This window comes from Symphalangus syndactylus, chromosome X (genome assembly GCF_028878055.3).
Source record: "Symphalangus syndactylus isolate Jambi chromosome X, NHGRI_mSymSyn1-v2.1_pri, whole genome shotgun sequence".
Taxonomy (NCBI): domain Eukaryota; kingdom Metazoa; phylum Chordata; class Mammalia; order Primates; family Hylobatidae; genus Symphalangus; species Symphalangus syndactylus.
The window spans coordinates 16,127,799-16,133,167 of NC_072447.2; positions in this window are offsets into that span (position 1 = coordinate 16,127,799).

Here is a 5,369-nt window from a genome sequence, read left to right on the forward strand (position 1 = left end):
CAGATCACCTAAGGTCAGGAGTTTGAGACCAGCCTGACCAACACGATGAAACCCCATCTCTACTAAAAATACAAAAATTAGCCAGGCGTGGTGGCGGGTGCCTGTAATTCCAGCTACTCGGGAGGCTGAGGCAGGAGAATCACTTTAACCGGGGAGGCAGAGGTTGCAGTGAGCTGAGATCGCACCACTGCACTCACACTCCAGCCTGGACAACAGAGCGAGACCCCATCTCAAAAAAAAAAAAAAAAATCTTCATCCATTGACGCAGGAACTCTGTGTGGGTGGGTGTGTGGGTGTGGGGGGGGGGTGTGGGTTGACAATAGTCACCCTATTGTGCTATGTCTTATTTATTCTTTCCATTTTCTGTACCTGTTAACCATCCCCACCTTCCCCACTCCAACCCCCTTTGTAACTGCAAGGATAAATGCTTGAGGAGATGGGTACCCCATTTTCCATGACGTGCTTATTACACATTGCATGCCTGTATCAAAACATCTCATGTAAGCTATATACACCTACTATGGACACACAACAACTTTTAAAAATAATTCAATTTTTTTTTTTTTTTTTCGTTGAAACTGTCTTGCTCTGTCGCCCAGGCTGGAGTGCAATGGCGTGACCTTGGCTCACTGCAACCTCCACCTCCCGGGTTCAAGTGATTCTCCTGCCTCAGCCTCCCGCGTAGCTGGGATTACAGGCGCCTGCCACTATGCCCTGCAATTTTTTGTATTTTTAGTAGAGACAGGGTTTCACCACGTTGGTCAGGCTGATCTTGAACTCCAGACCTCGTGATTCGCCCGCCTCGGGTCTCCCCAAAGTGCAAAAAATTTTTTTTAATTGCATAGGATGAAATACTTGCAAACACACCCACAACCACATACAAGTAAAACAGAAAATCTGAAAAGGCGGCCGGGTGTAGTGGCTCATGCCTGTATTCCCTGGCACTTTGGGAGGCCGAGGCAGGTGGATCATGACGTCAAGAGATCGAGACCATCCTGGCCAACATGGTGAAACCCCATCTCTACTAAAAATACAAAAATTAGCCTGGCATGGTGGGGTTCACCTGTAGTCCCAGCTACTCGGGAGGCTGAGGTAAGAGAACCGCTTGTACCCAGGAGGCGGAAGTTGCACTGAGCCAAGATCTCGCCACCACACTCCAGCTTGGCGACGGAGTGAGACTCCGTCTGAAGAAAAAAAAAAAAAGAAAATCTGAAAAAGCAGGTCAGATTGTATCAATGTCCGTATCTGGCTGAGCGATTTACTGGAGTTTTACAAGATGTTCTAATTACAGGAAGCTTGGTAAAGGTACACGGGATACCTCTGTACTACCTCTTACAACTGCATGGGAATCTACACGTCTTTGCGTACAATTTCTGTGTTAGTTCAGGCTGCTGGGAGAATACAGTCGGAAGCTCAAACTGTGAACATTCCTGTATCCCACTTCTGGAGGCTGGAGGTCTGAGACAAGGGTGCCAATATTGTTGGTTGCTGGTCAGAACTCTCTTCTTGGCCGCCTTTTTCCTTTTTTTAATTGTTTTTATGATACTTTAAGTTCTGGGGTGTATGTGCAGAACGTGCAGGTTACCTAGGTATACACATGCCATGGTGGTTTGCTGCACCCATCAACCCGTCATCTACATTAGGTATTTCTCCTAATGCTCTCCCTCCCCTATCCCCCCACCCCCCGACAGGCCCTGGTGTGTGATGTTCCCCTCCTTGTGTCCATGTGTTCTCATTGTTCACCTCCCGCTTATGAGTGAGAACATGCGGTGTTTGGTTTTCTGTTCTTGTGTTAGTTTGCTGAGAATGATGGTTTCCAGCTTCATCCATGTCCCTACAAAGGACATGAACTCATTCTTTTTTATGGCTGCATAGTATTCCATAGTGTATATGCACCACATTTTCTTTATCCAGTCTATCATTGATGGGCATTTGGGTTGGTTCCAAGTCTTTGCTATTGCAAACAGTTGGCCGCCTTTTTCTTGTGTGCTCACAAGGCAGTGGGACAGTGAGCTCGCTCTGAGCTCATCATCCTTTTATAAGGGCAGGAATCTCATGCATGAGGCTCCACCCCCATGACATCATCACCTCCCAAAGCTGCCACTTCCTAACACCATCCCCTTGGGGGGTGACAATTTCTACAAAGGAATTTGGAAGGACACCAATGATCGGTCGATAGCAGTAGTCAATTAAAAATAGGAGATGATATAAAAAGATGTTAAATTAATATCTAATCGTCAGTGGATTTGTGAACTATCTGATGGTAAATATCAGATAAAAGATAGTTAAGGATAGAGCATCAAAGAACCAAAGCTAAATCTATTTTTTTTGGGTGGGGGGACAGAGTTTCGCTCTTGTTGCCAGGCTGGAGTTCAGTGGTGCAATCTCAGCACACCGCAACCTCTGCCTCCCAGGTTCAAGCGATTCTGCTGCCTCAGCCTCCCAAGTAGCTGGGATGGTAAATCTTTTACAGTAATAATAAAAAAAAACAAACTAATAAAAGAAGCATTACACCAAGAAGACAGTATAATCATGAACCTGTAGGTCTCTAGTATTGCAGCCCTGAAATATCTACAGCAGAGAGTGACAGAGATTTCCAAACTCTCTCTACAAAAGACAGGATAAATACATTTCGTAACAGGATTAAAATTTCAATTTGTAGAAATTTCAACTTATAGAAACGTAAATCTATAAAACCAGGAGGTTGTGTCCATCCTGGCTAACACGGTGAAACCCCATCTCTACTAAAAATACAAAAAAATTAGCCGGGCATGGTGGCGGGCGCCTGTAGTCCCAGCTACTCGGGAGACTGAGGCAGGAGAATGGCGTGAACCTAGAGGCAGAGCTTGCAGTGAGCAGAGAGCGTGCCATTGCACTCCAGCTTTGGGGAGAGAGCAAGACTCCGTCTCAAAAAATTAAAAGGCAAAAAGGAATCACTCGTTTTAATTCTACACCTTTGGAAATATTAAAATACCCTCTTCATCCATTGGTCAAATCAGGAAAAATGAAAACAATGACATCATAAGTCTTTGAAATGCAGCCCTAGGGGTCAGGACAAAAATGAGTTCACAATACATTTGTTATGACTAGAAGGAAGAAAACAAACAAAGATGGCATGTGTCAAGGCAAGAAAATAGACAACATATTCCAGAATGAAGGCAAAGAATTACAAGAGGATAAAACAGCAATAACTAAAAATGATAAGTGAGCGATAAACACAATGATTAGTAAAATCTCTATTCCTGAATCCGAGACGGTGCTTCACAAAGACAGCTTCAGAGGCCAGAATTCCAAAGCTTTTTTCTACCTACAGATATTTGCCCTGATGCCTGGATTAATGGCACCCAAACTGCAGAAAACACAACCTCAACTGAGTTTTCTCCTTCAATGACAAATGACACCTAAGCATCACCACCAAACCATGGCTGGCATTTATTTAGTTCTGAGCATTGCTCTGACAGAATATTATCAGTCCTGCTTTGCTCTCAGCAAAACTGGGTGCAGAGGGGAGGGCTGTTAGCCTGGTCGTTGCATAGATGAGGAGTCGGAAAGATAGAGACGCAATGGCTTAACTATGACACCTGATGCAAGACTTGATACCTCCCCAATTCCAGCCCAAATGGAGAAATGGGTATGATGCACCTTCTGTGATCTGGGGATCAGTTCTGACGTCTGCGGTCCAGCCCCCAAACCTGTCCTGCCTTTGAAAAAGTGGGGTGTCCCTTCTATGACAGTTTCTCTTAACAGCCAAGATGAGGGATACCACATGTTCATGAAAAGACACTCTCACAATCAAGGTGGTGTCCAGACACACATCTAGACTGTGATGTGTTCCCCACACACCAGCCTTTGTTGACTGCACACATTCCTGCTAAAAGTCCCTGTGACTAAATGAGACGATACTGCCAGTTTCCAGGCTGTTAGGACCTGCTATCTTTGGGGACTTTACTGACCATAGCCTCCAGCTCCTTTAGGACACAAGCCCTGTTCTTCCGACTTTGAGTCCCAGTATTTGGGTGTAACACTTAACACTTATTTACTGAAAACATGACTGGATGGATGGATGGATGGATGAATGAATGAGATGGTCCCATCCATTGCTGGACCTGAATAAAACCTATTCATGCTACTGGAAGGGCATAAAAGAGTAGCTTCACTGAGAAATCCATGCACCCTAGGTCCAACTACTGAATCGAGGTTTGCCAAAGAAAAGAAACTCATTCCTCCTGGTTCCTACAGAGCCCTAATGGCACACATGACATCAGCTTCAAGCTCAAACCCAGGATCCCAAGAGCTCTGGCCACACCTTGGATTCAGCTCTACTCACCCAGCAATCCACGCAGTTTCTCTGCCTGCTGGGAAGTGTCTCCAGGCTCCAGGAAACTGCACAATCAGATGTCAAGGAACACAGGCGAACTTCTCCAGAATCATGTTCTCGGTTTCCCTCGGAGGAACGGTCACATAAGGGTTACCATGAAACACAGAGGAATAGTCTGAGGCTGGAGTCGTACAAGATTCAAATTGCTCTCAGAGCTCATCTGCTCAGCCTGGGGAATGCGGTATCTGTCATTTTCCAGAGTGCGTGTTCAGTCAGCGATATAAATTGTCAGCTTTAGGAGATAGGAGACATCCTATCACCCCATCCAGAGTCTGTACTTGGAACTACCTTTATGAGGATGATTAACAGCAGCTGCGGCCGGGCATGGTGGCTCACGCCTGTAATCCCAGCACTTTGGGAGGCAGAGACGGGGTGATCACTTGGGGCCAGGAGTTTGAGATCAGCCTGGCCAACATGGCAAAACTCCGTCTCTACTAAAAATACAAAAAAAAAAAATTAGCTGGGCGTGGGGGTGTCTGTAATCCCAGCTACTTGGGAGGCTGAGGCGACAGAATCATTTGAACCTGGGAGGCGAAGGTTGCAGTGAGTCGAGATCGCGCCACTGCACTCCAGCCTGGGTGAAACACTGAAAATCCCTCTAAAAATAAAATAAAAAAATAAAAAGAGCAGCTGGCTTCTTGCAAGAGCTTCAAGCTACAAAAGGCTCTTGGATAATGTGCAAATGTACAGAGGTGGAGGTATTTTTAGAACTGAAGATTTCATGCATAGTCCTGGCTGTTTAGAAACAGTTTAAAGAGGAAGGCATGCTGGGATCCTGGTTTAATGGAGGAAGTCATTCCCGTTCAGAAACACATCTGTCTGGGCTCCATGGCTTAGCAGAACCTCTGGGCAGTACAAGGTGTTTGAAATGATCCTGTATGAAAGATGCCAGAGGCGTTGGTGCTGAGGGCTGGAAACTGCAGTTGACATTTGCCTGGCTCAGGGAATCTCAAACTTGGCTGAACAACAAAAAAACATGACCTGGGGCCGG